Source organism: Meles meles, chromosome 7, assembly GCF_922984935.1.
Source record: "Meles meles chromosome 7, mMelMel3.1 paternal haplotype, whole genome shotgun sequence".
NCBI lineage: Eukaryota > Metazoa > Chordata > Mammalia > Carnivora > Mustelidae > Meles > Meles meles.
In genome coordinates this window covers 99163424-99190128 of record NC_060072.1, presented here as the reverse complement: position 1 = coordinate 99190128, position 26705 = coordinate 99163424, and the positions used below count along the sequence as shown (strand labels likewise).

The following is a 26705-nucleotide window of genomic DNA, read 5'->3' as shown; positions in this document are numbered from 1 at the left end:
AAAACCTACTCAATGGATTTAGTTTAAACAGATAAATTTATTTCAGTAAATGGAGTACAGGATTCACAAGCAATAAATGAAAGTAGGTAAATTTTGGTCTCACGGAAAACTTTTTTTTTTTTTTTTTAATTTGGCAGACAGAGATCACAAGTAGGCAGAGATGGAGGGGTGGGGGGGGGTGGAAGTAGGCTCCCCGCTGAGCAGAGAGCCCAACAAGGGGCTGGATCCCAGGACTCCAAGATCACAACCTGAGCGGAAGGAAGAGGCCCAGCCCACTGAGCCACCCAGGCGCCCCTCACAGAAAACTTCTTAAAAGCCAGCCAAATCCAATCAAACTACTTAGAATTTCTAGTTTCATCCAGTTCCTTTGAGGTCAAACATGTAAAATTCATTACCAAGGACCTTGGGGAATAAAGCCGCATCAAGGGAATCATGGGGTTGGGGCTACTTGGCTCTCAGCTGGCCCCTCTAAGTGATGGAAATAAATATACCTTTGAATCTAGTCCTATCTTGAGGGGAGTTCAGAGTGACTACACCATGTCCCTTAGAGACCTTCGAAAAAATGACGTGAACGTTACTGTCATCTATGCCTAGAGCTGACTCTGTCAAAGGAACCAGTAACAGAGATCCCCATCCAAATATAAGAAATACTATAGGTTGAATCACTATTTGAAAATATTATTTTCAATAATACTTGACCTTAAAAGGGGGCTGAAAAATGAGAACCAGCCTTCATCCCTCTTCATTCCCCACCATGCTTATACCTCTCTCTAGTTAGTATGCATCTCTTGATAAACAGGGAGATTATTACAGCAGATAACTTGGTTAGGAAAAATATTATCCACAATTTTTCTACAATTTTTGAAGCAGTTTTATTTTTAAGAGAATGTTTGTAATGAGTAATGGAGGCTTCTAGATTCAAAGGAGAACCATATGTCTTACAGAAGATTGGTCTGATACAGGTAAAATGGAGATTCCAAACTATGCTCAGAGAGCTAGGGAACTTTAGATGATTCTAGGAATCCATTTGCACAAATTGACCATTTTGTTTCATCTTTGTTGTTGTTTATTCTCACTGTGTGGCTACAGGCTGAGAGAAAAGTTCATGGAGGCCCACAACAGAGTAAAATAAAACAGTAAACAAGACGGATGGCATAGTATCCATGCTGTCCACTTTGCAGATTCTAATGGACAGAGAGTCCATTAGAACTGTTTTCCCAAGATTCTGAAGCTCTGTACACACTGATGTTTTAAGATTCATAAGATAAAGTTTGGTATAGATTTGTAGGGGGGGGGCGGGGGGGGGAGCAATTTTGCCACTACTGGCTGCATCCCAGCTTCAGGTCCTAGGTGATGAACTACTTCTGGAGCATCAGAAGATAAGGTCTTTTCCAGAGGCAATGTTTTGTTTTTGTTGTTGCTGTGGTTTCCACTGAGGACATTAACAAAGGTAAGAAGGGTAAACCTCACTTCATCTCTTTCTAATGTCATGTGATTCCCACAAATATTTGCTGGAAGACTTTTCAGAGAATTCAAGGCCCTTGTGAAAAAGCAAAAAGGGTGAAGAGTCAAAAGAAGTGGGGTTATTAATATCAAACTGACTCCGTATTCAGTTAATATTCAACAATTATCAATTGAAAGCCTACTAAGTGCCAAGTGCAGTGGCTACAGTGCTGAACAAAATGAATTCCCACCCATGGGTGTGTATTTCAGCGCAGACAGAGGTGCAAAAAAAGAGTTATAAATATAAACAAGATAATTATATTTGATACCTTATATCAAGAAAATAAACAGGGTATTATGACCCAAATTACCAGGGATGGGGCAAATAAAGTAGTCAGGGAAGGGAAAATGTGGAGGAATTTTTGTTTCACTTCTGAAAAGCAGAAGCTGAAGAACCTTCCCTCCTGACTTTTCAATTCAAAGCATACTAACAATCGAGACGATTCATCCTCATTCTAAGAGACAGAAGACTAGATAAAATCCGGAAGAAGTTCAAAGATGTTCTTCAAATCCGGTTAATCATTATTTGGAAAACAGTGTATTGGAAAATGCCCTTGATTTCCTGTGACACTCAGCCCCAAGGCTCTTAGACGCTCTCTACCCCTGCGTTATTCTTTACCGGTTATCAGTCCCAGGACTCAGCCTGTTTGTTCTCTTATCTTCTTGTCTGTTGCCTCGCCTCTCTAAGAGTTCTTCTCCCGCAGTCTGACTGCAAAGTGAGATAGTCTCCCTAAACCTTTCTTTTCTTGACGGTCTTAATGTTAGGCAGAAAACCCCTTTCTTTTTTGGGTGATTATGAATCATCCCTGTGGAGAAACACATGGGGACAGTAAAAATGATAAACATGGCTAAGTTCTACAGCTTACAGAGTGTTAACTGTGCTGGTCTTCAATTATAGATCTTACCCCTCTCTGAGATGATAAAGTAGAAATGAATTTCTGTCTTGAGTTCTTATTCCTTCATTCCAATTCTGCCCTTATGATAAAATCAGGATAGAACACTGTGTTTTCATATCTACTTATTTCCAGTGTTCACTCATCCATGCACTCACTTAACATTACTGGTACCTCATTTTATTCCAGACATTAAAGATATAAAGATGACTGACACAAAATACTGTCTCTGACCTATGAAATAACTCAGTCTAGGAGATAAATTATGAAGTAGATGATCACAACAGAGTATGATAAACATCATTAAATGGGTAAATTCATATTTCTGTGGAGAAAGATGAGGAAAACGGAGATTACATGGTAATAAGTTAAGGAACTATCTCAACATTTATGTGGTATGAGCTGAGTCTTGAAATATGAATGGGATCCACTCCTGGGATAGACTGGGGCAGGGTGGGATTGGGAGTGTTAACAGATGACAAGAAAATATATTAGTTGGTATGTCTCAGAAATGAGACAGCATGACATCATGATGCTGTTAGTGAGAAATGAGGTTAAAGGGCACCTAACTGTAGTAAGCAAATTCTAACAAAACTGAAGAGAAAAAGACGACAATACGATAATATTAGTTGATTTAAATACCCAACTTTCAACAATGGATAGATCATCTTGACAGAAATCAATCAGGAAACATTGTACTTGAAATATACTTTAGTCTAAATAGACCAAATCGCATATACAGAGCATTCCATCCAACAGCAACAGAATCCACATTCTTCTCAACTGCACAGAGACCATTCTCTAGGGTAGATCATAAATTAGATCATAAAAGAAGTACTAGCAAATTTAAGACATTAATCATACCAAGTATCTTTCCCACCATAATTGAATTAAACTAGAAATCAATAACTGAAAAAAACTGGAAAGTTCACCAATATGTGAAAATTAAACAATATAACTCCTAAGTAACCAATGAATCAAAGAAGAAATAAAAAATTATCTTGAGGGGCGCCTGGGTGGCTCAGTGGGTTAAGCCTCTGCTTTCGGCTGAGGTCATGATCTCAGGGTCCTGGGATTGAGCTTCAGGGTCCTGGGATTGAGCCCGCAGCAGGCTCTCTGCTCAGCGGGGAGTCTGCTTTCCCCTCTCTCTCTGCCTGCCTCTCTGCCTACTTCTGATCTCTCTGTCAAATGAATAAATAAAAAAATCTTTTAAAAAAATTATCTTGAAACAAAAGCAAATGGAAATATAACATGGCAAAACTTAATGGAAGTAACAAAAGTTAATTCTAAGAGGGAAGTTTATAGTGATAAACATTTACACTGAGAGAAAAGAAAGATCTCAGATAAACAAACTAAATTTGAACCTCAAGGAACTAGAGGAACAAAATAAGCCCAAACTTAGCTTAAGGAAAGAAATAACAAAGATTAAAGCAGAATAAGTTAGAGACCAGAAAAAAATTAGAAAAGGTCAATGAAACTAAGAGCTGGTTTATTTGAAAAGATAAACAAAGTTGACAAATTTTGGGCTAGACTGAGATAGGAAAAAGAACATTCAAGTAAATTAGATCAGAAATGAAAGAGGAGACATTGGATGCCATGGAAATACAAAGGATCATAAGAGACCACTATGAAAAATTATATGCCAACAAATTGGATAACCTAGAAGAAACAGATACATTTCTAGAAAAATACAACCTACTAAGACTGAATCTTGAGGAAAGAGAAAATACAACCAGACCAATAACAAGTAGGGTGACTGAATCAGTAATCAAAAACCTCCCAACAAAGAAAAGTCCGGGACCAAATTCAGAGAGTAGTAAATTCTAACAAATATTTTTAAAAGAATGCCAGTCCTTCCCAAATGCTTCCAAAATGTTGGGGAAATATCAGAATGGCTAAAATGAAAAACAAAAGGAACAAGTTTTGAGAGGATGTGAAAAAAGGAAACCTTCTTGCACTGTTGGCAGGAATGTACACTGATGCAGCCACTCTGGAAAACAGTATGGAAGTTCCTCAAAAAATTAAATACAGAATCACCATATTATCCAGTAATTCCACTACTGGGCATTTACCCAAACAAAACAGCAAACAAACAAAAAACAATAATTCAAAAGATATATGCACCCTTATGTTTACTGCAGCATTATTTATAATAGCCAAGATATAGGAGGCCTATTATTAACAAGACAGATAACAAGTGTTAGCAAAGACCTACAGAAAAAAGAATCCTGATGCACTGTTGGTAGAAATACAAATTAGTAAAGCAACTATGGGAAAGAGCAAAAAAATTCCTCAAAAATTAAAAATAGAATTATCATAAAATCCAGCAGTACCAGTTCTGGGTATATATGCAAAGGAAATAAAATCACTGTCTCAAGGAGATATCTGCACTGCTGTGTTCACTGCAGAATTATCCACAATAGCCAAGACATGGAAACAACCTAGGTTGGTTGAATGGATAAAGAAAATGTGAGATATACATATACAATGTCTATGTGTGTGTGTGTGTGTATGTATTTATGTGTGTGTGTGTATATGTGTGTGTGTGTATATATATATATGGTTCAGTCATAAAAAAGAAGGAAATTCTGCCATTTATGACATGAATGGACTTCGAGGGCATTATGCTAAGTGGAATAAATCAGAGAATAAGAAATACTGTATAATCTCTCATATGCAGAATCTAAGAACATTGAACTCATACAGAAACATAGAATAGTGGCTGCTAGGGTTGAGGGGTGGGGGAACTGGGGAGATGTTAAGAATATTAACATCCAGGAATAAGATGAATAAGTTGGGGGGATCTAATGTATACACAGTGACTACAGTTAATAAAACTTCGTTATACGCTTCAGAGTTACTAAGAGAATAGATCCTAAATACTCTCACCACAAAATGAAAATGGCAACTACATAAAGTGATAGTAGTATAAACAACCCTTATTGTGGTAATCATTTTACCATACATAAATGTATCAAATCATCACATTGTACATCTTTTATTTATACAATGTTATATCTCAGTAAAGCTGAGAAACACACAAAGCAGTGGATCAATACAAAGTTTAGAATAACAGCTACTTCTGGGGTCATGTTCTCTCTCTCTCTCTCAAATAAATAAATAAAATCTTTTAAAAAATAAAAAATAAGTATCCAACTCTTGATTTTGGCTCAGGTTATATCTCAGGGTCATGAGACTGAGTCCCACCTCTGGCTGTGCTGAATGTGGAGCCTGCTTAAGATTCTCCCTCTCCCTACACTTCTCCCCTTCCCCTTACTCTTTCTCTTTCTCTTTCTCTTTCTTAAAAAGAAAGAAAGAATTAATTAATTAATTTAGAATAATAGTTACTTCCTTTGGGAGCTGGTTGGGAATGAAACAGAAGAGTAAAGTCATTTCAAGGGATGTTTCTAATAAATTCTTCAGTTGACTGATAGGTTTCTGAATATTCATTATATTAATATGCATTCTAATTTATGTATATATTACTTAAAACCTTTTATATTAATCAAGTAGGTTTATATGATAAATAAAATCATAATAAAAGTAGTACTACTTTATCTTCCTGGTAGATGAAAATACCATAGGAAGGAATTGTGTATTATCTTCTCCATTTCCTACATTTTGTTTCCTTTTCAAGGTGACATAATTTAATTTTTTTTTTAAATCAATTTATAACATTATAATAGTTGAAAGTACTCCTGAGAAAAAAGAGAAAAGTAATTTCTTAGTTTTCTGTTTTCCAGAAATTATAAACTCCAATGGTGAGGGCTGTACCTAATTGTGCATGATTGTTTTTCAAGTATATTTATTGTGCTCGACTAGATCATTGTAACAAAAATCCAATAATTAGTAAATGGATTTTTACGTAAGTATGAGATTTACTGTTAAGAACAAGTTCAAAAAAAATCAGGAGCTACTTGACATCAAAAAGGAAAAGCAGGGGCGCCTGGGTGGCTCAGTGGGTTAAGCCGCTGCCTTCGGCTCAGGTCATGATCTCAGGGTCCTGGGATCGAGCCCCGCATCGGGCTCTCTGCTCGGCAGGAAGCCTGCTTCCTCCTGTCTCTCTGCCTGCCTCTCTGCCTACTTGTGATCTCTCTCTCTGTGTCAAATAAACAAAATCTTAAAAAAAAAAAAAAAAAAAAAAAAGGAAAAGCACAGGGCCACATCAGTATACTTAAAAAGATACTGCAAAATGCACATGTCCTCAATATAAAAGAAATTGAATTTTTCATCCAATTAGTCAAAGCACATAGTCAAAATACTAAAAAATGAGGTAAATTGTTTTTTACCTAGAAGCATAATAAATCAGAAGCAAACTCTGTCAAATGTTAGTCATTGAGAACATCAATCTGCACAATGACTTGGCTGTCAGCTTCAGGTTTGAGGCTTAATCATTTCAGAAGCAAGAAAGCCATGAGTCATATTTTACCCAAGAGACACTTGAGAACACATATTCATGTTGTTCCCCTCATAAATTTCTTGACAATTTGCCTCAAGGTCAATTGGCAACGAAATAATAGAAATTTTAAATTTCGAACAGATTATGTGAAGGTGGATTTAATGAATACGTAGCCTGCACTGTCATTTGGTCTCGTGTATATCTCCATCAGAAAGTATGAGACAGCCTTCAAAACTAGTAAAACACATCATAGTCCTGAAGTACACTTCGTAAGTAAGTACATGACACAGAAACACTGAATGATATCAGGATATCTGACTCCAGGTCATTTCTTCCTAAAGGGTTAGCTTTTGGAGTTTTTTAAAAAGTGTTTTATATCCAAAGAAGCATAATTCATTAATTCATGATATGTACATAAATTTTATTATATCATGTCTCATACTTATTTAAAGACCATGACATAAAAATGGTAAAAATGCAAAACTGACTAGAAGTTATTCCCCTCCCTGTAGCCACCTCTCTAATTCGTTCCCTTGCACACCTACTCTGAGCTTGGCTATGTGCCTGACTGCGTGTGTAATAGTCTGTGTAGGCTGTCCTAACAAAATACCATAGACTGGGTGGCTTAAACAGCAGAAAGTAATTTTTTCACACTTCTGGACACTGGAAGTCCAAGATCAGGGTGCCAGCATGCTCGAATTCTGGTGAAAACCTTGTCCCTGGCTTGCAGAAAGCCACTTCTCTGTGCTCACATGGCTTTTTCTTGATGCATGTGTATAGAAAGAAAGATATCAAGCTTTCTGGTGTGTCTTTGCACAAGGGCAACCATTCCATTAGACCTTGTCCCCCACCTTCATAACCTAGTTACCTCCCAAAGGCCCCATCACCAAGTATCATTATGCTGGGGATTAGGACTTCAAAAAATGGACTTGGAGAGGTAGGCACAAAAACACCTGGTATGTAACACTGGCCAATGGAACAATAGCATATAAGAAAGAAGCAAATACTTAAAAACCATTTGTATACCCTTTCTTGTTGTTCTTGGGAACCTTGTCATCACTACCCTATGAAGAGACCCAAGCTGGCATGCTGCTATGAAGGAACACATGGCCTTGTTCCATCTTCATTCTTGCTGATCCAGACTATCTCAGCCATGAGTAAAATAACCTGAAAGCTGAAGATCAGTCTTACTACTTTCTGAGACAATTATAATCACAGATTACCACCATTCTCCCCACCTCATTGGGACTCTCAAACACAACACTATTTCATGTGACTTATGCCCCCATACTCTTCCTTGAACACTGTGATGTTCATCAACAGTCACCTTAAACAGTTCCACCGTCAGAGTTCTGCCAAAAGAAGCTTCCTTTGTTCTAGTATTTAATTCATAAACATTTATCAAACAACTTCTACATAGAAAGAATTCAATAGACTAAAATTAGGGGCATAACAGTGGAGCAAGATATAGCCCATGCATTCATTCACACAGTATGTGTATGAATGTATGGGAGATAGCAGCAAGAAAATGTAGAAAATTGTCATACTCTGTGGTAGCTGTTTTCAACTACAATGATCTGAACCAGCAAATACAGAAATGACTTGAGTGACTAATCTCCTCAATTGTCCCAAGTATGTTACATAAACATCATGCACCTCAATACAAAGGAGGTAAGTTAATTCAATCCATTCTAAGACTATGGCATTAAGCTATCCTTTTCTCATCATACCCTAGTTGAGAAAAAAACAGTCTATGGTAATAATCATTGTATTAGGAAGTACAATCACACCAGCCTGAGGAGATTATATATATATTTTGCTTTAGTCTTTACTGATGAATGGTCAGGTGAAAAGAAGAGAAGAACAATCCAAAAAAAAAAAAAAAAAAAAAAAAAAATTGGGGATGCCTGGCTAGCTTAGCCAGTAGAACATATGACTTTTTTTTTTTTTTAAGATTTTATTTATTTATTTGACACAGAGAGAGAGAGCACAAGCAGGAGAGGGGGAACAGGAAAGAGAGAAGCAGATTCACCACTGAACAGGGAGTCTGATGCACGGCTCATCCCAGGACCCTGGAATCATGACCTGAGCCAAAGGCAGACACTTAACCAACTGAGACACCCAGTGTCCCAGCATATGACTCTTGATCTCAGGGTCATGCATTCAAGCCCCACACTGGGCATGCAGCCTGTTCAAAAATAAAAATATAAATAAAGAACATTTTGCACAGGTTCTTGGTAAGGAGATGCTAGTACACTTGGAGAACTAAAAGATAAAGCTGACTTCCTCTTTCTGATGGTTAACCAGTGATGTCCCAGAAAATGTCACAGCAAAGTCCAATAGAGACTAAAGTCACTTGGAAAAAATAATAAAAAACACAGTTGCATCTTTATAAAGTGTTTCCAATATTAAATTCAGTGTTATGGTAAGAAATGGATGTTGTGATTTTTTTTCATTGTTGCTGATGTCTTCCCAGGGTATATGAGACAGTTATTTGCTATTTCCATGATTTAACCCATGCTAAGGAGAAAAACTATTAATTAAATATTAATATAAAATGTTTTAGTGCTAAAAAATACAAAGGACTACTAGTACACCAAAAAAAAAAAAAATTATATTCACTGATAACTTGTCTAGTCTATAAATAACAGTGCATCCCTTTACTGAATTAGGTTTAATTTTGTTCAACATGCTGGGATTCTTATCTTCAGTGTTTATTCTGTCTATGTTGATGACATGGTCTTAGCAGGGCATTTCAGAAGAAGTCTCAAGAAACAACTGAATCGATTTGCCAATTACTGTCAGAAAGAAGAGCTCAGTATTAATTATGCCAAACCTAACTCATCATTTTTGGTAGATTTTCTTCTACATCCAGATATAAAATGCTAAAAATTCTATCCAACAGGTTAGCTTCATTATACGTGGGAGTGTTATGTAGCAAAATCATCCTGACATGCTTATTACACTGCTCGAAATTCTAAGTTTTAAGAGCCTTGTAAGTTATTTTATGATAGAGGTGATAGAAATGGAAACTTCCTGCCTACAAAAGTCAGAGGCAACTCCTCTACACTTTAGAGTGCAGAATTCTGCAGCTTTATTAAAGCTTTTGTTCAAATAGCTGGCTAGATCCAAAAGCATATTTGAGTTAAAGTCCTTGGGCTACTCTAAAGTACTTTTGCAGAACTATATTGGTATGAAGATGGCACATCCTTCCTCTAGGTAAGGATACAAACAAGGCTCTGATTTTTATATAATTTCATTTTTGCAAACCACAACAATTAGAATATAAAGCAGGTCTATCTTACTGTAATAGGTGATACAGAACTGCCAACCACTTCAGTCTTTACTGTTTGCTATCCAACTTTACTCAAAAGTCAGCAGACAGATCAAGATATCTCTGTAGGGTTGCTGGAGGTGAGGTGTTTTGGGGGGATGGCTTAAACAGGTGATGGGGATTAAGGGAGGCGCCTGTGATGAGCACTAGGTGTCATATGTAAGTGATGAATCACAGAGTTCTACTATAGAAACTAGTATTACACAATATGTTAACTAACTGGAATTAAAATTAAAATCTTAAAAAGAAAAAAAGAGGTGTTTCTGTAAACTTTCACTTGGATATAAGCCCTCTGCTGCAAGCACATGATGATGAAAAATAAAATCTGAAAAGAGAAAACCAAAGTAAATAACTAGCCTAAATGGTAATAGTAATAATAATCGCAACAATGGTAAACCTCTCCACTGAATAGAAGCACAAGGTAGTAAAACATTAGTCTCCTGGAATCTGGAACCAGAAGAAGTCACTGAAGCAGAAGTTCATGTTCTGTATAATGGAACAGAGGACTAGAACAAGTGTTCCAAGCAAGATCAGGGATGAGAGAATCACCCACTGATATAAGCCAGATGCCAGTCTAGGCCTGTCCTCCATTCCCTCAATCCCTCCTGAATGAAGGAAGAAAAATAAAACTGTTGCCCCTCACCACCTGGGACAGTATTTTTTTTTTTTTTTTTTTTTTTTTTTTTTTACATACTGGAGCCAGGGTACAGGCAGAACTTTGGAGCAAAAATTAAATGAAGCTAGTACATGGCTTAGATTTCTATAGATTTCATACAAGCGCAGAATGTGGAGCAGTGAGAACCCTCCTACATGTTGAAAACTGCTTGTTGAAGCTGTTTCTTACAATCATCAATTTCCCACCCAAGTACACATGTTTTGGCACAAGAAGATAAGTAAAGAATGCTTACAGCTACATGAAAATAAGAGTTTTAAAAAACTGGAAACAATTTAAATGTCTATTAATAAAAGAATAGGTAACTAAAGTATGTTAAAATTTAAAATGTCTATATTACCCAAGGAATCTTACACTCAATGCAATCCTTATCAAAATATCAAGAGCATTTTTCATAGAACCAGAATAAACAATCCTAAAATGTGTATAGAACCACAAAAAACTCCAATTAGTCATAATAATTCTGAAAAAGAAAAGCAAACCTATAGGCATCACAATTCCAAACTTGGAAGTTATATTACAAAGCTCTCCTGACCAAGACAGTATGGTACTGGCACAAAAACAGACATATAGATCAATGGAACAGAATAGAAAACTCCGAAATAGACCCATAGCTATATATGGTCAACTAATCTTCAACAAAGCAGGAAAGAATATCCAATGGGGGGGGGGGGAGACAGTCTCTTCAGCAAATGGTGTTGGGAAAACTAGACAGCAACATGCAGAAGAATGAAACTGGACCACTTTCTTACACCATACACAAAAATTCAAATTCAAAATGGATGTAAACTTAATTGTGAACCAGGAAACCACCAAAATCCTAGAGGAGTACACAGGCAGCAACTTCTTTGACATTGGCCATAGCAACTTCCCACTAGTCACATCTCTGGAGGCAAGGGAAACAAAAACAAAAATAAACTATTGGGACTTCATCAAAATAAAAAACTTTTGCACAGCAAAGGAAACAATCAACAAAACTAAAAGGCAACCTATTGAATGGGAGAAGATATTTGCAAACAACATATCTGATAAAAGTTTAGTATTCAAAATCTATAAAGAACTAATACTGAACATCCCAAAAATAAGTAATCCAGTTTAAAAATGGGCAGAAGACCTAAATACGTATTTTTCCAAAGAAGATGGCTAACACACACATGAAAAGTTGCTCAACATCACTCATCAACAGGGAAATACAAATCAACAGTACAAGGAGATAAAATCACATCACACCCGTCAGAATGGCTAAAATTAACAGGACAGGATACAACAGATTTTGACAAGGATGTGGGGAAAGGGGTACCTTTATACTGTTGGTGGGAATGCAAACTAGTACAGTCACTCTGGAAGAGTATGGAAGTTTCTCAAAAAGTTAAAAATAGAACTATCCTATGAAGCAGCAATGGCACTACTAGGTTTTCACCCAAAGGAAACAAAAACACTAATTCAAAGGGACACATGTACCCCAATGTTTATAGCAGCATTATCAACAAAAGTCAAATGATGGGAACAGCCCAAGTGTCCATGACTGATGAATGGATAAAGAAGAGGTGGTATACATATAAAATGGAATATTACTCGGCCATAAAGAATGAAATCTCACCATTTGCAACAACATAGATGGTGCTTGAGAGTATTATATTAAGTGAAATAAGTCAGAGCAAAACAAATACCACAGTGATTTCACTCATGTGGAATTTCAGAAGCATAACAGATGAACATGGCAGGTTGGGGGGGGGAAGAGAGGCAAAACAGGAAACAGACTCTTAACTGCAGAGAACAAACTGATGATTATCAAAGCGGAGGTGGGTGAGGGTAAGGGTCAAATGGGTGATGGGGATTAAGGAGGGCACTCGTGATGAGCACTGGTGTTGTATATAAGTGATGAATCACTAAATTCCACACCTAAAACTAATATCACACTATATTAACTAACTAAATTTTAAATAAAAACTTGAAAAAATGATAAACAGAAAAAAATTCTGTATATTTATGGAATGGAATATACAGTTAAAATGAATGAGCTAAAGCTATATGTTTGAGCCAGCTCCAATAAAAAATATGGCAAAGGATTAATCAGTATGATGCCAAATATGAAGTATGATAACACATAAAACTTTATAAAATATTATATATTGAAGCACAGAATATATATATATATGGAAGCATATATATATGCTATATATATACTATATATTATAGTATATAATACATATTATAGTATATAATATTAGTACTTAAGTAACTAAGACAACATTTAATTACTCAATCAATAACTATATTATGTACATATTATGTGCTTGGCACCATTCTAGGTACTGGGTATACGCAATCAATAAGAGACACTAAAATTCCTGCCCTTACAGAGCTTATATTCCAGTAGAAAGAGAGAAGGGATCAGAGAAGAAACAAATAAATGAGATGTGAAGCATTCCCTATGATGACTACTCTGGAGTATAATGCAACCTAAAAGGGAGGTATAGAGAGCTGGGGGCAGTGTGTTAAAATTCTAAACCTCATATTCAGAAAATGCCTCACAGAGAAAGCCTCACTAAGAAAGTGACTTGTAAGCAAAGATCTAAGAAGGTGTGGGTATAAGATTAAAAAAAAACAACAACTGTCCACAGGAGTTGTTTTGGGGAGTGGGAAGAGCACATGCAAAGGTCCTGAGGCTGCCCTGTTCCTGCCAAGTTCAACAAGAAACAGATATAAAGGCGTAGTGTAGATTATACACAACTATACAAAGAATAGTTATGATGCAAAGCTATTATTGGGTTAGATGGGAGAGAGAAAAGTGCATGGGACATGGATTCAGGTCTCTAAGAACTTCTAAGCAGCCTATATCACTCTGAGAATAGGTAATAAAAGAAGGAATGAAGGCTGAAGAAGCAAAAGATAGTTTCCCTAGAAAATTACCAAATTCCCAGTCAACTTTTATTGGGGGTCTGACCACAAAGAACAAATCACTTTGCAAAAAAAAGAAAAAAAAGTGCTTCTCCATATCCTTTCTCCTATACGTCCTATCTGTGATGGTTAATTTTCTTTACCAAGCTGGCTAGGCTACCGTGTCACTTGTTGGGTCAAACTCATGACTGAAACAGCAACTCTTACACGAATTTCCAGCCTGCTAGCCTGCTCTGCAGACTTCAGACATGCCAGCCCCCTGTAACTGCATAAGCCAAGTCCTTAAAATTAATCTTTCGGTTTTGTTTCTTTTGTAGAACCCCAATTGATACAAAGGACAGAGCAGGGAGCCACAGATAATTGTTCTCAAGCCTTAAAACTTAATGGAACTTGTTCTTCTAAGCTGTAAACTTGCTTTAGACCAATGACCCTTTTTTCTTTATAATTTCTCCCGTTTTGAAGAGGAGTATCTATTCTTTACTTGTCCTACTGTTTTAACTTGGAAGCAGATAACTCACTTTCTGGACTTCATAGGTCCACTAAATGGAGAGGAATTTTGCTCCTGAGGGCAAATATCCCACCCTTTAACTGATTTACATAGAATGGTTAAGACTTCAGAGGATATTGGGATGGGGTGAATGCATTTTTTAAGTGGGAAGAACCTGGCTTTGGAAAGAATCTCATAATGTGACCTTATTTGGAAATAGGGCCAATGCAGATATAGTTAAGATAAGGTTGTGCTAGCGTGGGGTGGACTCCTAATCCAGTAAGACAGTAAGAAGACCACCAGGTGAAGACAGAAACGCAAACAGAATGTCATCAGAAGAAGACAGCCTGGGGCTGCCAGCTGACAGAAGAGGAAAGGACAGATCCTTTCCTAAAAGCTTCCAAGAAAGCACAGAGGAGCCAAAGCTCTGATTTCAGACTTCAGGTCTCCAGAACTGTGAGAGAATGAACTTCTGTGGTTTTTAGCCACCTAGTCTATGGTACTTTGTTATGGCAGCCCCAGGAAGTGCTCAGTAAGGACTTATAGTCTACCAGGTAAAGTTCTGTATGAATTCACATGATTCTCATACTAAACAAGTGAAGGAACACTATTATTATTGTTATTACCCCCATTTATAACTCACTTAACAGAGGCCTTTATCGGTTATGTGATGTACCCATGACTGGCAAAGAAAGTTAATGTGATTCTGAGGCTTTGAGCGAGGTTTCCCAACACCTATGCTTTATAGCACTGAAAGTACTGGTACTCCCTGCTTCTCTTTAGAGAGATCTGCTGTGTGTCTGCATGTGTGTGTGCAAGCTCACAGGCACTATCTATAGGTAACTGCCAAAGAACCTCAGTGGATTTTTCATGGAGTACATGTGATTATGAGCCAAAGGAACAGAGACTGACTTTCTGATGGCAGCTTGATTTGCATATTCCCAAAGGAAAACTGAGAAGTAGGTGACTATCCAATGGTCACAGTGAATTAGAACAGCACCTACATATTAATATATGCAAGCCTAGCTCTGAATATCTAATAACAAAAGATGAATAGAAGAGTCTACTAAAAACATGATAAGAAATCTATCCATATTCCCCTTTAAAAAATCAGCCTTAATTAAACTTAATTTTTTAAATCATCATATATCAAATAATTGTTTTATCACTGGATGGTGTGCAGACTGTTTCAAAATTTAAATGAAGAAAATTTATATTTAGATATTTTAATTTTATTCATTTCTATATTTCTTTAATTAGTGAAACTACAGCCACTTAAACATTAAGTTACAAATTATGTAGGCATGATTTTAGTGTGTATCAGCAATACTCTCTTCTCCAACCTTGAGAACTTAAACATACCTAATCAAGTCCATATACAGAAAGAAGAATTGGACTCTATGCACTATAATAAATGGACACACAAATTTTAGGAAAGCCAGGGGTGAATCTGGAAAATTCACTAGAGAATTATACCATGAATGACAGTGCCTATTTAGCTACACTTCCAAATAAAAATGTATTAAGGCATAAAATATTTCCCGTTCGAAAACAGTAGGAACACTGACTGATAAACCATTAACTCTATTGTTCTGCAGTAAATAGAGACTTTGGTTTTAGTCCCAGCTCTCCCAACAGTTGTTACTTTCCCTCTCTGGACTTAGCTCCTTGTATATAAGGCGATGTTCTTTAAGGTTCCTACTAGCTCCAAATTTCAACCGCAAAACCAATGATCATTGACTGACATCTAATTGCAGTTCAAAAGAAATGGAAATGGAAAACTACCATAATAAAATTTAGCTTTTAATATTTACTCATCTTTACCCCTTGACTCTCAATACAACGTGTAAAGCAGGTTTTCTTGGCCTGGAATACTTGCTGAATTAAGATAACAATGGCCAGATACTCTAGAAAAAAATAGGACTCTCTACATAAATTCTTCTAATTTGTGGCAACATCCCTCCTTGAGAACTCAATGCAGAATATGAATACTCTGTAAATGTATAAAGTAAGTATGTTTATTTTTAGAAACCAGCTTTGAAAATGATACAATTTAGTAAGCAATGTCTTTAATTACATCTAAACTGTATAGATAGCATCACTTGCAATGTAACTATCAATAACTTCTTATCCTTGCCACAATACAATCCCAATCATTTGGGGAACAAATTACCTAAGCTTCATTAAAAAAATCAATTTATTTCTACAATTTTTTCAGCAAAGTACACACAGACATTTATAACACAGTGATTTAAAATAAGAAAAATTATGGGCGCCTGGGTGGCTCAGTGGTTAAAGCCTCTGCCTTCAGCTCAGGTCATAATCTCAGGGTCCTGGGATCCAGCCCCACATCAGGCTCTCTGCTGGGCTTGGAGCGCTTCCTCCTCTCTCTGTCTGCCTCTCTGCCTACTTGTGATCTCTGTCTGTCAAATAAATAAATAAAATCTTAAAAAAAAAAAAAAGTAAAATAGGAAAAATTAGGGGTGTCTGGGTGGCTCTGTCGTTAACAGTCTGCCTTCGGCTCAGGTCATGATCCCAGCGTCCTGGGATGGAGCCCCATGTCAGGCTCCCTGCTCAGCAGGAAGCTGCTTCTCCCTCTCCCACTCCCCCTGCCTGTATTCCCTCTCTCACTGTCTCTCTCTGTCAAATAAATAAATAAAATCGTTAAAAAAATAAGAAAAATTAGATTATCTTTGACACTGTTGTATAATATCCAATAAAAATGAAATTTTAGGGCGCCTTCGTGGCTCAGTGGGTTGGGCCGCTGCCTTCGGCTCAGGTCATGATCTCAGGGTCCTGGGATCGAGTCCCGCATCGGGCTCTCTGCTCAGCAGGGAGCCTGCTTCCCTCTCTCTCTCTCTGCCTGCCTCTCTATCTACTTGTGATCTCTCTCTGTCAAATAAATAAATAAAATAAAATCTTTAAAAAAAATGAAATTTTAGTGATTAAAGATTGTGCAATTTTCAAAATGTCAGTGTTAAGCAAACTTTAGGACCTTCCCTACTAATGAAGACTTGGCAGGCTACATTATATACCATATTATTTTAAGTAATTATGATTAATACATCTTTCAGCCAAGAGGTTTAAGAACGACAAGTTAGTTTTAGAAAAAACATTTAAAAATCCTATTTTCCTAAAGCAAACACAGAATACCTCATTAGCCTTAACTCCATACAACTCAAAAAGCAGAATCTTTAGAGAAGGACTAGTCAACATTTATAGTTTTTCATTGTTCTTTCATTAAGCCTAAAACATGAAATCAGTTGATATTATAGAGATGAAAAACCCACATGTCTATAATCTAAAGACTAGCCTAATACGGGTACAATTTGTATAATTTAAAAGTTACCTGAATAAAGAACAGGAGTTTTCCACTTTTCTCAGGGCTCAGAGCTGAGAACAGAAGCAACTTAAATAATTAACTTTTAGCCAGAAGCAAACTTGCACACATACCTCAAGAGACTATCTGCTTTTCCCTACCCTCTCTCTCTTCTCTCAAATAGGGGAAAGGTAGCCCTCTCTTTTCTTGAACATGTTTGACAAGCACAATGAGTTCATACTTTTCAGACTGTAAAGTTAAGTTGGCTTAAATCACAACCTGGGTCAAAGAAGGTAACCAAGTGTCAATTTGAACTGCTAAATTTAATCTTCTAATTCTTTTTCTCTGAGTTGATATCATGTAAAATACACATTTTCAAGTGTATTTACCACCATGTGATTTCATATTATGTCTAGAACACATTGCAAATTCCTATAATATATAAATGAACATGCCAGTGAATCTTCACTGAGTCTAGGACTAGATAATTCTTATCTAGGACTAGATAAGGTATGAGCAATAAAATAAAGAGGCCAAGGTCAGGGGCACCTGGGTGACTCAGTTGGTTCAGCATCTACCTTCTCCTCAGGTATGACCCTGAGGCCCTGGGATCAAGCCCTGGGAGCCCTGGCTGGAGCCCTATGTCTGGCTCCCTGCTCAGCAGGGACTCTGCTTGTCCCTCTTCCTCTACCCCTGCCCCCCCCACCAACCTCCATTTTCTGCTCATGCTCACTCACATTCTCTCTCTAATAAATAAAATCTCTTAAAAAAAAAAAAAAAGAGGCCAGTTAGCTTTAGTTACCTAATCATAAACACACTCTTTATTCGATCAGCCACTCTGTAAATGCACCATGCCCTCTGTCAGAAAAGCTCCTCAACTAAGAGTATGACAGTGATTCTGATGGTGGGTCAGTGTTGCCATCTTTGTATTTGAAGAAATTACACTAGGCTTTGGAGAAATAAAGAGCTATCATTTACTGGGTGTTTCTCATATGCTAGGCAGCATTTTACCAAATAATTTATATCCATGACCTGATTCTCTAAACCATATAATAGAGACATTATGATACATACTTATGAGGACAATGAAGCTCACAGTTTTGATTATTCCTAGGAAAGGCCATTTGGCTGATAAATAATGGGTCCTGGATTACAATTCCAGTTTGTATCCAAATCCCTGCTCCTCTCCACTGAACAGGAGGCCATCTTATCCATGGTCAGTGGGTAAAGAGAATTTGATTCCCCATGTAAGAGATGTCATTATTGAGACCTAGGCACTAAGGAATAGGTAGGTGTACAAATGTTGCCCAAATATTTTATTCATTTAGTTAGTTTACTTTAAGTAGGCTCCACACCTAGCATGGAGCCCAACACAGAGCTTGAACTCAGAATCCTGAGATCAAGACCTTAGCTAAGATCAAGACCTGAGCTAAGATCAGGAGTCAGACTTAACTGACTGAGTCACCCAGGAGCCCTTAAATATTTTAATAGGCTGAATTTCTAAATGCATATTCTGGTTACAATGACCAAGTAATAATATAATCTCTAGATATTTCCTCTAATTTATTTAATGAAATAGAACAAATCCCTTTACATAATATGGCATTCGATATTTTTCTGTCTCCTTCATTAAAATTAAGTTCAAAAAATAGAACAAAACAGTTAAGAAATTTTACTTAATACAAAATTAAATATATAGTGAAGCTGTAATACTCTAAACAAATTGCACTATGGATTTCACAATTATGTAGTATATCTGGTGATCAAAAGCAGAGTGTATCTTTACTGTCAACTTGTCAAATACCTTTATTCCAACATAGCGAAGTTTTTAGTAACTAGCAAATGTTCAATAATATATTTGGGGTAAAATTACCTGATGTAATAAAGGTGACCAATCAATTAATAATAACTTCACTTTGTACTCTGTAGATATACGTCAAAGTAGATTATTTTTCAAAACAGCGGATGAATAAAATTTCAACAAAATCATGTGCTTTATCAACAGTGCTTATATACTGCAAATATGACAATAAGACTCAATTTTGTGCAAAGAAATGATTATTAACTTTGTTAAGTAAGCATGCTATTAATTATGAGAATGCTACATTGAAAAAGCTCTTAAATGTGTGATTAATATTTTCCACTTAGTATTTCTAAATACTGTTAAACAAAATGAGAAACACAAACACGCATCTAAGTTTGATTTGTAAAAATTACATAATCATGAAAGTAACTTAACATAAAGTCTAGAAAGATTAGAGTTGGAAGAAGGCTATACAGTGTATTTTGTACTTATTTCATATGATTTTGCTTACTGTTATCACAATATTAAATCCTTGAAAAATTACTATCCAAGTGATAGAACCCATGGTCTGATGACTAATAGAGTCCATCAGAAAACTTTAAAGAGCTCTTAATTATAAATAATATATTTGATTTCTCAATGTAGAATTTATTTTTCTTCATGTAAGACATTTCTCCTACTAAGTCATTTTATCATCTTAAATACACATTTTTAGCAGAGCTACCAAAAAGCCAAAATTACTTAATTTAAATCCATGTTTGCTGAAGGAGAAAAAATGGCAAATATAACTAATTGGCTTTAATATGCAACTTAGGACACCTACATAATCACAGTAAAACGTTCAACAATTTGATTTTTTTTTAAATGAGAAATGTATGTTAGTGAAAGCACAGAGAAATCATGTTCTTAAAGCTGAACAACTAAGTTCTGTGGGGTGTGAGATAGACAGATAGTCATGGTTGCTCCATAAGCCTTTGAGGAAAGAAAAGCCACGTGCAAAACAGACTTGTTCATCCTGAGCCCTGGGGAGAAAAATGGCTGAAGGTGACTAACCTTTGCCAAGGTTACAAATTCTCAAGAGCAATTTCAAAACTATGATAATGTGAGAGTTTTTTTTGTTTTTTAATTCCAGTTTCTAGAATTCTTCAATAATGTGGGGACAGTAGAGAGAGGAAATATAGTCTCAGGGGAAAACCTTGATGAATAGCATGTGTGCTCTTGGAACAGGTTATTAATTCTGCATTTGAAACAAGACAATAAGTTCTTGGCAATGAATTTGTTTATAGCATTATTCCCAAGTTCCATGCAGCATTTCTACATTTCCCTTGTGAGATTTGATGTTTTGTATGTTATGACTAAGGAGTGAAAACTGAATTAATGTGGAAAGTCCAAGTTTGTCATCCGAATAAAATGTGTAAGAAATTCCAGAGCAGAAAGTAAGGGTATATACTTAGGGTGAAAAAAGCAGGGAGCTAGTCAGAAGGCAAACAAAAACAAAAACAATGAATCAAATACCTCCTAAACATGATAAGAATCTTCTAATGGATTCCTTTTCTCATCTGAATAAAACTTTTTTTCTTCTTCTTTTCCTGGAAAGAGTAGATAACCTGAATACTCATTTTGAGTGTGATCTATCAATTGATTGTGATCCTATTATTTTCTGAATTCCAGAATTATAACAGATTTAAAAAGCACATAACAGAAGAAAACAATCTTGAGTTAATTATCCCTCAGAGTTACAATGTAAAAAGGAATTTTTTTTAACCTTGATAAGCATAAAAGGGAAAAAGTCTTCAGTTAAATCTGCTTTCATAGAATAATTTCTTTACAGTTTCTTTCTTTTTTTTTTAAGATTTTATTTATTTCTTTGACAGAGACAGATCAGAAGTAGGCAGAGAGGAAGGCAAAGAGAGGAGGAAGCAGGCCTCCTGCTGAGCAGAGAGCCAGATGTGGGACTCAATCCCAGGACCCTGAGATCATGACCTGAGCTGAAGGCAGAGGCTTTAACCCACTGAGCCACCCAGGTGCCCCTCATTTAAAGTTTCAATATGCCACAGAAAAATATAATGGGAGCAACGTGGTCCTAAACACAAAATATACAAGTATTCTACCGTTTCAACAGACTTCCCTCTTTTTGTTGACAACAGTGGCTCCCTAGTTTACCAAAAGTATTGGAAGAGTGATTTGGGTACATGGAAACATTTAAGACCCTTCCCTCTTTGACTGTCATCCAGTCAATAGACAATCCTACCATATTCGGCCAATCTAGAAACATGTTCAGAGAGGGAGTGCTTTATTTTATTTTTTTATGTTTTAAAAATTTTTTACTTAAATTCAGTTCAGTTAACACATAGTGCATTATTGGTTTCAGAGGCAGAATTTAGTGATTCATCATTTGCATATAACGCCTAGTGCTCATTCCAGCAAGTGCCCTCCTTTTATTTTTTTTTGATATTTAAACTTCATTTTATTTTTTCAGTGTTCCAAGATTCATCATTTATGCACCACACCCAGTGCTCCAAGCAATACATGCCCTCCTTAATACCCACCACCAGGCTCACCCAACCCCCACCCTTTCCCCCTCAAAACCCTCAGTTTACTTTTCAGAGAGGGAGTGCTTTAAAAATATCTTTCCAGCCCGGAGCCTTTGATTCCACTCTCTGCCATTCCCCTCAGCATTCACTGGGACCTCACAGCTTTCTATTAAATACCAGCATTCTGCCACGGACTTAGCTCGAAGTCTCCAAGTCAGCAATACTGTCTCCCTTTCTCTATCTGCCCCAAGGACTCAAATCTATTTCCTTTTCTTCTTTCCCACAAGAACCATTTAATTTCAAAAAATCTGGTAGCTTTCCGATTGTTATCCCAGCACCCAATCTCTCTATTTGAGTAAAGCCTCAATATCTTTTACTAAATTATACAGCCAATGTAAGCTCAGACCATGACACACTCCTAGTCAAAACTGGTCAGTAACTCCCTGCCTCCCCTTCCCAACACTGACACACCACAGCCATCTATATGCATGCATACACACAAACACACACAAACACACACACACACACACACACACACACACCCCAGGGGACAGGTTATAAACAGTATGATCAAGTGTGTAATTTCCATCTATTATTATAGCCAATAATACTAACACTGGTGTTTAATGTGCCATTAGTAAATTAGAAGCCATTAATTCTCTTGGTTTTAAAAAAATACTAACAAGACCTTAGTCATTAACAAGATATGAATAAACGGAGTTTAAGGCAACATTCCATCTACTGGCCCAGTTAAACCTCACCAGGTATGAAATTCTTCCACACCTCAAAATAAGTTTATACATTTACTAAAAGTTAATAAAAACCTTTAAAATTTTTTAATTTTATTTCATTTTCTAAAGATTTTATTTTTTTTAAAGATTTTATTTATTTATTTGACAGAGAGAGAGATCACAAGTAGGCAGAGAGAGAGAGAGGAGGAAGCAGGCTCCCTGCTGAGCAGAGAGCCCAATACGGGGCTTGATCCCAGGACCCTGAGATCATGACCTGAGCCGAAGGCAGACGCTTAACCCACTGAGCCACCCAGGCGCCCCAAGATTTTATTTTTAAGTAATCTCTATACCCAGCATGGGGCTTAAACTCACAACCCTGAGATCAAGAGTCACATGCTCAACTGACTGGGTTAGCCAGGCGTGCCTTAAATTATTTGAAATGGAAGTATAAAACCTTCAAATGCAGATGCAATGGAATATAAATAAGAAAAGTATAATGGCTATGACCAAAAAAGACCAGAAATAAATGCTGGAGAGGATATGGAGAATAGGGAACCCTATTGTACTGCTAGTGGGAATGTAAACTGGTACAGCCACCAAGGAAAACATTGTGGGGGTTCCTCTAAAATTAAAAATAGAACTACCATGTGATTCAGTAGTCCCACTTCTATGAATATATATACCTGAAGATATCACTATCTTGAAGAGATATCCGTGCTCTTATGTTCACTGCAGCATTATTCATGATAGCCAATATATGGAAACAACATAAGTGTCCATCAATGGAAAAATGGAAAAAGAAAATACGATATGCGCATGTGCAGAGAGGCACACAGACACACACACACACACACACACACACACACACACACCCTGGAATATTAGTCATCCATGAAAAAGATGGAAACTCAGGCTTCTGTGATAGCACAGATGGACCTTGAGGGCATTATGCTAAATAATTCAGACAGAGAAAGACAAATAGGTATGATTTCATGTATATGTAGAATCTAAAAACATCGACCTAAGGGAGATAGTAGAATGGTGGAGGGCTGGGGGTGGGGGAAATGAGGGGATATTGATTAAATGGTACAAATTTTCAGTTATAAGATGAATACATTTGGGGGATGTGAGGACAGCATGGTGACTATAGTTGACAATACCAAATTGTACACTTGAAAGTTGCTAGGAGAGTAGAGCTGTAATTGTTCTCACCATAACAAGAAGAAAATGATAATTATGTAGGGTGCATTCATCAACCTTATTGTGATAATAACTTCACAATACACATCTGTATCAAATCAACACATTGTACACCTTATACAATGTTCCATATATCAACTATATCACAAGAGAGGTCCGGGAAAAAAGAAAAGTAATATAAAGTCATATGGTGAAGGCAGTTTATACGAGCTATAACCAAGTTAATAAAAATCACGTGGTTTCAATTTTTTTATTCCTCTCTGGTTTCCCTGTGTGTACTCTACTTTTCCTGGTGTGTCCCTGAACAGCAGAGCACAGGGACCTTCTTTGCCTTCAGCTGGCCTTGTGAGACAGGTCCCAGCCAACTCACTAGGTTTCAACCATCTGGGGAACCAGCAATTTCTATTTCCTACCATGGTGTAGCATAGCTCCTTGCTGTCCTTCACACTATTTTAAAGGATTCTTTAAAAATAAGTGTTTGGTTTCATGTTAGAAAGTTTGGGTTCAGACATATACTCTACTTTCTAGCTTGAACAAATTACCTAACCTCCCGAGTCTCAGGCTTCTCACCTACCCAGCGGTTTCCTATTTCCTTATGGAGATACTCCTGGTAAAATAACACTTCAGTTCATTCGCCATGTGATGGGTGAATTTAGAAGAAGAAGGAAAAAAAAAAAAAAACTAAGCAAGTTTAGTACAGACATTTCTGGGCTCCTCTTATCCGTATGTACCTTCCTACAGAGGAGGGACATTCTGGTTTGGTCTATATGATGTGATGATTTTACTAGTGCGAGTTCTGTTCCCTACAAAGGAAATGCCTCTATCTTGGAAGCAACATTTGATGACATATCCAAGCCACATTCTCTAGGTTAGCATCATTTTTAAGAATTAAATAGATGAGTCGAAAGGACCTGCTGAATCTATTTGTCCTTTGCATTAATCAATTTATCCAACATTTGGTGAGCGGCTAACATACAAAAGCTATTGTGTTATGAACAGTAGGGATGCCAAGATAAATAAGACAAGCTCTCTTTTCTCAGTCACTCTTCCATGATGGAAGACAGATTCATATACAGTTAACAAGCCTGAATTATTAAAGTTAAAATAGATATATAAAGTATTAAGAGTTGTCATATAGTGTAGTTCTTGTATAATTTAACTCATTGCTACATACATTCACATACACTAAAGGAAGAACCAAAATTATAAAACTACCTACTCAAGACATCTGCCATAACATCAGAAGGTGTTAAGAAATGTTAGGGGGCGCCTGGGTGGCTCAGTGGATTAAGCTGCTGCCTTCGGCTCAGGTCATGATCTCAGGGTCCTGGGATTGAGCCCTGCATCGGATTCTCTGCTCCGCAGGGAGCCTGCTTCCTCCTCCCTCTCTGCCTACTTGTGATCCCTCTCTCTGTCAAATAAATAAAATAAAATCTTTAAAAAAAAAAAAAAGAAAAGAAAAGAAATGTTAGGATTTGGGACGCCTGTGTGGCTCAGTTTGGTTAAACAGCTGTCTTTGGCTCAGGTCATGATTCCGGCATCCTGGGATCAAGTCCTACGTCAGGCTCCTTGCTCAGCGGTGAGCCTGCTTCTTCTTCTGCCTCTGCCTGCCACTCTGCCTGCCTGCACTCTCTCTCTCTGACAAATAAATAAATAAAATCTAAAAAAAAAATAATAACTGTTAGGATTCGATAATCAGAACAATATCATAGAAATGTATTCCCCTGTATCTGAAACAAACAGATTCATTATTAGCCAGCTTTTCCATGGCCATTATTAGCAAATATGACTGAGTTGCTCATAGCAGGAACTTACAGTTCATGACTTCCAGACCATAACATGAATGGAGAAGACTAAATACTTAATTGAAAATCTTCCCTAGGTTCAAGACACTTCCAAGAGTATATAAATCTGGACATTCTGCCTGAAAGAAAAGCCCAATTATTGGTCATCACCATTGACCTCAACCCACAGAATCCAGTTTGTATAAAGGACATGAGGAGAGTGAGTGCTTAGCAGAATGTCTAACAGGGAAAATACTGTCAAGCATGCTGATTTCTTCATGTGGTTTCAAGGTACAAAGGCATATAAAAGTAAAGAAAATATGACAAGGCATTTGGTCTGAAATTTACTTGAAACCTTCCATTGACTCATTTATTCCAGTGACTTTTTGTTCAAATAATTTGTTTTTTCCTGCCACCCCCCACCCCCCACCTCCCCATCCTCCCACCCTCAACTGATGGATTAAAGTTAAACCAGAGGCAAGAAAGAGTGATAGAGTAATATCCTTTGTAGTTTTCACTGTTCAAAAGTTTCTTTAAGACCACACTATTTACCTATTTCCACACAACTGAGTGCCTTGGGGACAGCCCCTCCAGATTTCCTAAGATTTTTTTAGCTATAGCCAGGCAAATGAGATGCCACTTAGTGACTTGTGGGAGGAATGAGTGGTAAAATAGAGGTTGAAAGAGCAAACTAAAGGGTACCACTAAGATGTCAGATGTATTTGAAGAAAAACAGAAATATTTAACTAAAAGCACACAATGTGTGCTAAACCACATACTTAATTGGCCTGTGATTATAGTTTTTAAGTATCCAGTTGCTAGAGAAAACCTGGGGGGTTTAAAAAAAAAAAAAAGCAGAGATAAGTTATTCCATAAGAACAATGCATGATCACAATTTAGAAATCACAGCATGTTCCTACGGGCCTTTGTGTGTAGATAGCCTGACCAAGAGGGTAGATCTCACATCCAACCTAACTCCACCACTAGGACTCTACTATTTCGGGGGTCACGGGTTCTTCCCCACCATATGAGCCTTGAACAGACTTCATTCATCTGCTGACATTCAGAGGTGGGTGACATGTGTTGGCAGAATCGATTAATATATGGTGCCTTAAAATACAGTTATTATTACCAAAGTCTAAA

General features: G+C 36.9%; 1 protein-coding gene across 6 annotated transcripts in view; it reads right to left on the bottom strand.

Annotated features, from left to right (window-relative positions):
* Positions 1-26705, bottom strand: part of SLC16A7 (solute carrier family 16 member 7) — a 185454-nt gene that overhangs the window by 106969 nt on the left and 51780 nt on the right. Inside the window, exons 2-3 of one of the 6 annotated variants that reach the window (XM_046011630.1) lie at positions 20829-20902; positions 17540-17583 (exon numbers count right to left, since the gene is read on the bottom strand). The exons of 4 other annotated variants lie outside the window; for them this stretch is intronic. The gene's annotated coding sequence lies outside the window, so the exon portion shown is untranslated. The remainder of the gene's footprint in view (positions 1-17539; positions 17584-20828; positions 20903-26705) is intronic. One more of the 6 variants, XM_046011627.1, reaches the window with a different exon arrangement.